We start from the raw sequence: 11,217 nt of genomic DNA on the forward strand, positions 1-11,217 counted from the left end.
GACTCACCCCTAATGTCCGATAGGACCACGACTCACACCACCGAACAATACAAGACATTATCAAGGAAATGACCCTTCACAAATAATTATTCAACAATAAATATCTCATACTAGTCTTATGCTGATAAATATTTCATTTTATAATTTATCATGCCGTTTGAATAAAATATAACAAGCGATAATGAATAATTTACATCATGTGCGAATTTATAGGAGGCACACAAAACCAATACATGTGACAAGGTGAGCCTAAAAAAACCAAGAGATTGAGCCCAAAAAGGTAAACATGACAAGTCCAACACATTAGACATGACCACCCAACAAAGTGACATAGTAAGCCCAAACAAAGAAATGCAGTAAGCCCAACATGTAAATTGTAGTGAGCCCAAGAAACAGGACTAAAAGAGTCCAATATATAAAGTCAAGTGAGCCCAATTGAATAAATGTGTAAAAGAGCGATATTAACTAATTACGTTATATAAAATATGAGACGGATATTAAATAACTTCAAACGAAAAATTTGCGCCAATGGCAACCCAATGCCACGACTCAAGGGGAACCCATTTTGGGCAACCCTTCCACGCCTCAACAACCACCCCCGTCCATCATTAGACCACCCTCAAAACGGCCACAACCCGACTGTCCACAACTACCCCTTTACACCACTCATTTCTCGCCCCTAAACAACCCAAGAGTAGGCTCGTGAAACCGAGTAAAAACAGTACCCAAAACAACTCCCATGAAACCGTCTAGCCGGAGTTGCCAAGAGCCCCATTGACATGCTACACACCAACCCACACCTCCACCTTCCACGGCTGCAAAACAGCCTGCCAACCAGTCCCAAAAACCAAACCAACAACGACCGACTACACTATATGAAACACCCACGGCAGCATCTCTTGACCCTGCCCAAAACAGAGTACCACACGTATCATACCACGGCTTTTGGCCGAGTTCCAGAAGTCTCGTTTCAGCTCAAACCGAGCCGGAAGTGGAAGTGCAATGAGACGGAAACCAACCCAACTAAAACGTGAATAGACAACCCCCAATTTACCACCATGACACTCAAACAAAAATGAGAGCAACAGGTATAATAACCATGACTCCGTGGCACAAGCAGCCTATAATCTGAGCGGCTAAAACGAAACCAACATGTGAAAACCGTGGAATAACATGTGAAGTACTTACTAAAACTTTTGTAATCCACCATACAAAGACAAAATAACATAAAGGCTCCATTTTTACGACCACAAGAATGAAAACCGAGCAAAAGGACGAAAATATCAACTCATTGTCGAGTAACCTATCACCGTTACCTTTAACTCCCGAATTCCCGAGTGAAAACGTCCAAAGCACGAGCTTTTCTTCAGTATTCGAGGTCTTCAACTATAAAGGGAGGAAAAACGAGTAATATGGGTCACAAACCGAGTTTGTCACAAATTGCCCATTTCGAAAATTCAACAAAATTAAGACTTTCTTACCTAGAAATGAGGAGGAAGAAGAGAGGAAGAGAATGGCATAAAAATTATGCATTTTTGTTGAGAGACGGAGGCGGGATCTATCGTTGAAGGTCGCGAAAATGGGTTGTACGGTTGCTCTGCTTGATTGTTGTTATTGCTGCTGTTGTGTCTTGTTTTACGCAGGGGAAAAGGAAGGAGAAGGGGGGGTGGGGACGGGTGGTTTAAATAACAACCACAAGTAACATTAGTAATAATATATAATAATAATAATAGTAATGATAATAATATATAAATATATAATAAAGAGATATTTTACAAGTAGGGGGTAGGATGTTAGGTGGGTGTAATGTGTTGTCCATATGGGATAGGTCGAGAAAGGTTAGTCTCACAAGTAGAAATGTGACGGTCTGAGCTAGACGGAAATTAAGACAGAGATTATTATTATTACCGTCACTATTATTATCCGACCAAAAATACGTATACATATATTATTATATAAATCATGCCTTAAAGATATAATTTAATCGTACGTATTTTTATATAAACGAGCTTTTATATAATACGTTTATAAAAATCGTGTTTGACATAAAATTAGTTAAATCGAATAATTCAGAAATATATAATAAAGTGGTTAAACGGTTTAATAAATTTTTAATGTCAAAATGGGAAATTTGCGGGTGTTACAATCACCCCACCTTTAAAAAAGTTTCGTCCTCGAAACTTTAAAGTAGAAATGAAAGGTTATGAAAATAAAACTGGAATTTTGGGAAGTGGTAACCAGAAGATTCAAAAGGTTACTTATCGTAGGAATTAAAATTCTTTCAAAAGTTTCAAATGAAATTTTCCGGCAGAACCAGGTCGAAAGGCAAATCATTTGTATAAATCAAAATCAAAGTACTTTCAAAAACATTAATGAAGAGTTTTCAAAAGTATAAGTCTCATTCATGGAACGAAATTGCTCTTGTCGTGCACACAAGAACGCTAACCTTCCAAGTCAAAGACAAATTTAAAACAAAATCAATTCGCCGACAAGCGTAGAACAAGTTATCAAACGTCTCCAATAACGAGTTCTAACATCCGGTCAATGGCAAAATCAAAAGAAAATGGTATTTCACTCAAATTTTCTTTTGCAAGAGCCAGAATGGAGATAAAGGTTTCACTTTTAAACTCAAAAAGGAGTAAAGTTCCTGAAAATATGATATTAAACATTGTCGAAGAAATCATAAATAGTTCAAAGTTAACATAAATTGGATAAAACCTAAAGAAATCTCGGGTTTAGCAATTAAAATCATGATAAATAAGATTATATTCCAAGGACAAGTAAGGAACTAAATCAACTTTTCATTTTCAAATCTTTAAAATAGGCATGGTCTTGCAAAAGTAACATAAAACTTTTAACGACTTATCAAAACTGGTAGCTTGGAAGTTTAGAAGTTGTACCAAAAGAAAGGTAACTTATATAGCATAGAAACAAAGTACATTAAGAGAGTTCAAACTTAACTAATCAAAAGAGCTATGATGAATTTCATAGGGCAAGAATTGAAGTCAAATCTAAAAGGGTGTCAAAGATGGAGTTTCATAGGTTACCAACATCAAACTCATAAGAGGAGCATGATGAAGCAAGGAAAAGTGGTATGAGCGGTAAAGCTCATGATCAAAGATCATAAGAGGATGAAATAGACAACAAGGAAACGCCAGGTACTCAAACCTCGAACGACAACATCATCCTAAACGGTTCCGAAGACTTCCTAACAACAAAATTCATAGTCACAACACTTCCAAGGATTTCCTCAAAACACTCATGTTACTTCATCGTAAGCAATTCCATGAAACAAGGCACTCGACTATGAGTGTAATCTCATCACTCCAAATCCTCAAACATCCACAAACAACTTCCATAAGATCAAAGTCAAAGTTTCCAACAAAGCTATACTCACCTACAACATCATCCCATCATCTCAAGTACTCAATACAACCTCAAAGTTTCTAAAAGGATAGGGTTAACAAGGACTTCTCAATACTAAGTCTCTCTCAACTCAAAAACTCCCAAGAGCCAACTAATATCAATTCACATTACCAATCATTTATGGTCATCAACATCCCAAGGAGTATTCTTTCAAATCTGACATCCTAAAACTTACATACCATCAAATTCCCAAGAAACAAGGTCTTAATTGTAACAACACTTTATCGCCTCACATTTTCTCATTCTAACCCCATAAATTGAAACTATGTTCTTTAACCTAACAATTGGTGTCAACCATACCATTACCCTTTCTAGTTACCAAATCAAGTGCCAAGACTTCCCAACAATGTAGCTTACTCTCACTCTCATACCATACCTCAGGTAGTAATCAATATCACTCACTTAAACTAACTAATAATCCCACCATTAGCTTTTCTCATATGGTTATACACATTATCAAACTCTCATGTCCAAAGTGATTACGAAAGTCAATCACAAACTTGACTTACTTAGTCCATTTTACATCCTCAATCAACCATTCAATTTCATCCACCTTAGGTCAAGTACTAAGCACTAGTATCCCAGACATAAACAACAAAGCCAGATTCTATAACCTTAATAACCAATACAACTCACACTTGACACACAAAATCCACCAATCAAATATACTCACTTTATCAAGGATCTAGGTATAAGAACCATCAAGTATGTCTCATCACACTACCGAAGTCTTTCCAACATCAAATCCTCTCAAAACCAGGTTTAAGGGTCGAACACGAACAATCTCCTCAAAAGTCAAAATTTCCAACCAAGGTCAACATTTCTCAAAAGAAAGAGTACTATAAAAAGGCGTTAAGGGAGGATTAGAAAGGAACAAAGGACAAGTTAGGGAATACCAGAGTGACTTACAAGGAAAAAGAAAAGAGGGTCTAGAAGAAGGATTAAGCATTAAGGAGTAAAGAACAGGGCATGGTACACAAAGAATGAGAAACATCTTCGAGGAAGTAGAAGCATTCTTCAAAGGTTGAAAAATCTTCAATCCACAGCAATAGGCACCAAATCTTGATCACCACATTGTAAGTTTACGGTCATGATCCAAAGGCACAACAATTCTTAAATGGCAATAAACAAACATGTTAGAACCTAACAAAGAGCAAACACACTACAGACTACCACCTTAGATCCTTAAGTCTACCCATCTCTCATTCATTATTCAAGGTCAAGTTCAAATCTAAATTCGGGGTACACGTGTGTGCGTCGGGAGCAACATTGGCTCTGATACCAACTGTGACACCCCGCGATAAAGCGGAAAATATAACTAATAAATTAAAGCGGAAATTGTGATATTAAAAAAAAACTTTTTTTGGTTTTTAGTTAAAGATTAACATGCGGGTGCCAAAATGAAATGAAACAAAAACAATAATAGACAAAATTAGGTTATTACAACCCAAGTCTAGAAGGCGGGGAAAAGATATCCCACGAATAAACATATAAAGGGTTTCTAAACTAGAAACTAAGGTCCAAGGGTTTAGTTCTCGCTACCCCACACGTCTTCCCCACGTAACCATCTTCACAACCTGTCATTCATGTAAACATGAACGCCACAGTCAGTGGGGAGTAACTCAAGGTTCTCCCAGCCACAATATGTCGAAACGAACATAACAAAGAACATAAACAAACAATCATATTAGATAAGATATGAGTGAATCGAATCATAACTAAACATGAGATTATACGTGTTTAAACCAACAAGAGTAAAAGAAAAGATGGAATAAACAAGTAAGGCATAAGCAACAATAAATAAATGGAAAAGAAGGATAAGGAAACCGACACGGCCATTTAGCCACGAGCACGTATTTCAAGGAGATATGACCAAAGTAACCATCCAAATAATGCAAGACATTTATCACTCTTAGACTATAATTTCCCCGGGTAGGACTACGATAATAATACGGTCCTAGTCTAAATCTGCAGATTCTCGGGAGTACATCCCGATTCGACGTGCGCCAACACAGTACGCACCCAAGACTCGACAACTATGGAGTCCGAGTACCCCAATCGCCAGAACAACACGAAAGTGGCGGAAAGACTAAGATAAGACTCACTTGCCAGACCTGCACAAGTGGCCAAAAGCCGTACTTGCCAGAACAGCACAAGTAGGCCAAAACCATACTTGCCATAACAGCACAAGTAGGTCAAACCAGTGCTTGCCAGAACAACACAAGCAGGGCAAAAAATGTATGTCAAGCATATACGATGGTAATATGACACTTCTACAAGAATACGACTCTTACAAGTCATTATTTATAATAACTTTTTCATGCTTGTAACATATAAATAAACATTTCATTTCATAATTATACATGCCGGTTAAATAGAATAAACAAGTACAACAAACAAGTACATGGGACGGGATTATTAATGTCACACTCATACTTATGGCTTGCCTCTCACCATAAGTACGGATGGGAACATCGGTCCCGACGATCATATCGCAACTAGAGGGCCTTTGACTCACCCCTAATGTCCGATAGGACCACGACTCACACCACCGAACAATACAAGACATTATCAAGGATATGACCCTTCACAAATAATTATTCAACAATAAATATCTCATACTTGTCTTATGCAGATAAATATTTCATTTTATAATTTATCATGCCGTTTGAATAAAATATAACAAGCGATAATGAATAATTTACGTCATGTGAGAATTTATAGGAGGCACACAAAACCAATACATGTGACAAGGTGAGCCCAAATAAACCAAGAGATTGAGCCCAAAAAGGTAAACATGACAAGTCCAACACATTACACATGACCACCCAACAAAGTGACATAGTAAGCCCAAACAAAGAAATGCAGTAAGCCCGACATGTAAATTGTCGTGAGCCCAATAAATAGGACTAAAAGAGTCCAATATATAAAGTCAAATGAGCCCAATTGAATAAATGTGTAAAAGAGCGATATTAACGAATTACGTTATATAAAATACGAGACGGATATTAAATAATTTCAAACGACCAAAATTTGCACCAATGGCAACCAAATGCCACGACTCAAGGGGAACCCATTTTGGGCAACCCTTCTATGCCTCAACAACCAGCCCCGTCCATCATTAGACCACCCTCAAAACGACCACAACCCGACTGTCCACAACTACCCCTTTACACCACTCATTTCTCGCCCCTAAACAACCCAGGAGTAGGCTCGTGCAACCGAATAAAAATAGTACCCAAAACAACTCCCATGAAACCGTCTAGCCGAAGTTCCCAAGACCCCCATTGACATGCTACACACCAACCCACACCTCGACCTTCCACGACTGCCAAACAGCCTGCCAACCAGTCCCAAAAACCAAGCCAACAACGACCGACTACATTATATGAAACACCCACGACGACATCTCTTGACCCTGCCCAAAACAGAGTACCAGACGTATCATACCACGACTTTTGGCCGAGTTCCAGCAGTCCCGTTTCAGCTCAAACCGAGCCGGAAATCGAAGTGCAGTGAGACGGAAACCAACCCGACTAAACCGTGAATAGACAACCCCCAATTTACCTCCATAACACTCAAACAAAAATCAGAGGAACAACAGGTATAATAACCATGACTCCGCGGCACAAGCAGCCTATAATCCGAGCGGCTAAAACGAAACCAACATGTGAAAACCGTGGAATAACAAGTGAAGTACTTACTAAAACGTATGTAATCCACCATACACAAACAGAAGAACATAAAGGCTCCTTTTTTACGACCACAAGAATGAAAACCGAGCAAAAGGACGAAAATATCGATTCATTGTCGAGTAACCTATCACCGTTACCTTTAACTCCCGAATTCCCGAGTGAAAACGTCAAAATCACGAGCTTTTCTTCATTATTCGAGGTCTTCAACTAAAAATGGTGGAAAAACGAGTAACATGGGTCACAAACCGAGTTTGTCACAAATTGCCCATTTCGAAAATACAACAAAGTTAAGACTTTTTTACCTAGAAATGAGGAGGAAGAAGAGAGGAAGATAATGACGTAAAAATTATGCATTTTTGTTGAGAGACGGAGGCGGGATCTATGGTTGAAGGTCGCGAAAATGGGTTGTACGGTTGCTCTGCTTGATTGTTGTTATTGCTGCTGTTGTGTTTTGTTTTACGCAGGGGAAAAGGAAGGAGAAAGGGGGAAAGGGGGGTGGGGGGGTGGGGACGGGTGGTTTAAATAACAACCACAATTAACATTAGTAATAATATATAATAATAATAATAATAGTAATGATAATAATATATAAATATATAATAAAGAGATATTTTACAAGTAGGGGGTAGGATGTTAGGTGGGTGTGATGTGTTGTCCTTATGGGATAGGACGAGAAAGGTTAGTCTCACAAGTAGAAATGTGACGGTCTGAGCTAGACGGAAATAAAGACAGAGATTATTATTACCGTCACTATTATTATCCGACCAAAAATACGTATACATAAATTATTATATAAATCTTGCCTTAAAAATATAATTTAATCGTACGTATTTTTATATAAAGAAGCTTTTATATAATACATTTATAAAAATCGTGTTTGACATAAAATTAGTTAAATCGAATAATTCAGAAATATATAATAAAGTGGTTAAACGGTTTAATAAATTTTTAATGTCAAAATGTGAAATTCGCAGGTGTTACATTTTGGCTTGTGTAATGCCCCTGCCACTTTTCAAAGATGCATGATGAGTGATTTCTCCGATTACCTAGAGACCATAATGGACGTTTTTATGGATGATTTTAGCGTTTATGGAAAAGACTTTGACTCATGTTTGCATAATCTTTCTCATGTATTGCAAAAATGTGAATATGTTAGTCTTGTTTTAAATTAGGAAAAGTGTCACTTCATGGTCAATGAAGGAATTGTTTTGGATCATTTAATCTCGGAAAAGGGCATCGAGGTCGATAAAGCTAAGGTTCAGGTGATAGAGAAACTCCCACCTCCCGTGAATGTTAGAGGGGTGAGAAGTTTTCTCGGTCACGCGGGTTTCTATCGCCGTTTCATTAAAGATTTCTAAAAAATCGCGAAACCCCTCACCCTACTCTTACTTAAAGATGCCCAATTCCATTTCACTAATGAGTGTGTTGAATCCTTTAATAGAATCAAGGAAGCATTAATCTCGGCACCGATCATTCAACTACCAAATTGGGAACTACCGTTCGAGATTATGTGTGATGCTAGTAACTACGCCGTTGGAGAGGTTCTTGGCCAACGGGTAGGGAGATCTCTACATGCTATCTACTATATAAGCAAGACTCTTGATTCTTCCCAAGTGAACTATGATACCACCGAGAAAGAGCTTCTTGCCATTGTCTATGCTTTGGACAAATTCCGTTCCTACTTACGTGGATCCAAAGTGATTGTCTTTTCAGATCACCGCGCCCTTTGACATCTCTTGATAAAGAAATAGGCAAAACCAAGGTTGTTGAGATGGATTTTGCTTCTTCAAGAATTCGACTTGGAAATAAGAGATAAGAAAGGAGCCGAGAATGTAGTGGCGGATCACTTGTCAAGAATCCGGTTTCATGATGAAGAAGGAGAAACACCGATCAATGACTCTTTCCCCGGTGATATCTTGATGGATATTCAAACACAACTTGAGAGACATATCACCCCATGGTTTGCCGATTATGCCAACCATATTGTTGGAAGAGTACTGCCTCCAAACTTAAACTACAACCAAAGAAAGAGGTTCTTATTCGAAGTAAAGAGGTATTTTTGGGATGGCCCAAATCTTTACAAGGAGTATAGTGATGGGCTCTACCGGAGGTGCATCCCTTAATGGGATATTCAAGGAGTCTTGGAAGGATGTCACTCATCACCTTACGGTGGACACTATGGTGGAAGGAGAACCATTTTAAAAATTCGTCAATCGGGCTTCTATTGGCCTACGATGTTCCAAGATGCAAGGGAATTCATCCTTCATTGTGATGCTTCTCAAACGACGAGGAATATCTCTTAGAGGAATGAAATGCCACAAAGGGGCATACTAGAGGTGGAGATCTTCGACGTTTGGGGGATCGACTACCAAGGGCCGTTCGTGACATCCAAGGGAAACAAATATATCCTAGTGGCCGTAGACTACGTCTCAAAATGGGTTGAGGCAATTGCCACCCCAACCGATGACGCAAAAACGGTCACTAAGCTCTTCAAGAAAATAATCTTCCCAAGATTCGGAGTCCCTAGAGCAAACATAAGTGATGGAGGAACGCATTTTCACGAAAAGAACTCGCATCCCTTTTGACCAAATATGGTGTTCAACATAGAACCGGCTTAGGATACCATCCTCAAACAAGCGGTCAAGTTGAAGTTTCAAATAGAGAGATCAAGCAAATTCTTGAGAAAGTTGTAAACAAGACTCGTAAAGATTGGAGCATGAAGCTTGATGACTCTCTTTGGGCTTATAGGACGGCCTATAAGACTCCCATATGAGCTTCCCCTTACAAACTTGTCTACGGGAAAGCATGCCACTTGCCAATTGAGTTAGAATACAATGTTTTTTGGGCGATCAAAGCTCTTAACCTTGATCTGAAATTAAGTGGTCAAAGAAGGATTATACAAATCCAAGAGTTGGAAGAATTCCGACTACAATCATATGAGAATGCAAAGATCTACAAGGAAAGGACAAAGTTGCTTCATGACAAGAGAATCAAGCAAAAAGCCTTGCACAAAGGAGATAAAGTCCTTCTATTCAATTCCCGATATCGACTCTTCCCGGGGAAGTTGAACTCTAGATGGATGGGTCGTTGATATCCGATGTAGACAAGTATGGAGACTTTGAGATCAAATCGGAAGACAGAAGCAAATTCAAGGTCAATGGCCAAAGATTGAAGCCATATTATGAGGGAGCATTCATTGGAGAGATCGAGGTCACCTACCTCAGGCCTCCTCATCCTTGAAGAAATCATCAAAAGGAGAGTTTGGTGGAGTCCTCCCTAAACCACCACTTGTAAATATACTAACCCTTCTAACTTGTATTTTTAACTTTATTGCATCCTTTTATCATAAACATGATTCTTTCCATGAGAGTAAGTGATGGAGGGTCACTAATCTTTTTGATAAATGAAGGAACTAGTTTTCAAGTATGGGGAAGCCTTTTTATTCAAGTAGAGGAAAAGCAAGGGAAATTCGCTCGTCCCGAGAGGCAGAGGACCGTCCAAACAAGAAATCCGAGCGGCGGACAGAGAATCCGCTCGTCTAAAGAACGCTGACAAGCAGCTATTTTGTTCTGATCCAGAATCCGAGCGTCTCTTGAGCCAATCCGCTCGTCTTCCTTTAGACGCCCGTCACAGCAAACATCCGCTCATCGCATTTGCTACGATTTCTGGGATTTCTCACTGTAAGAGAATCCGAGCGTCCTTATTGAAATCCGCTCGTCCAATTTCTGCAAAGACGCTTGTCCCGACTTCAATCCGCTCGTCCTGGCTGTTCCAAAATTTGGAATTTCTCGCTGTAAGAGAATCCGAGCGTCTTCCCAAGAATCCGCTTGTCCCAAAACGCATAAATCCGAGCATCCCGATGTCGAATCCGCTCGTCTCCCTGCGTCCTTTATTTCAGATTTTCGCGATTTGATTTCTCTCCCCACTACACAATTTGTAACACTTCATCCTTCCTTCCACTTATAGTATAAAAACTCCCTCTCTTATGACTCCAAAACATATTCCAAGCACTCATTCACTCCACAAAAACAAAAACCCCCAATTTCTAGGGTTTTAAAAAGATTCAAAAGCAAAGATCTAATCCACAAATAGCATC

The sequence above is a fragment of the Silene latifolia genome, chromosome 2 (genome assembly GCF_048544455.1).
Source record: "Silene latifolia isolate original U9 population chromosome 2, ASM4854445v1, whole genome shotgun sequence".
NCBI classification, from domain to species: Eukaryota; Viridiplantae; Streptophyta; class Magnoliopsida; order Caryophyllales; family Caryophyllaceae; genus Silene; species Silene latifolia.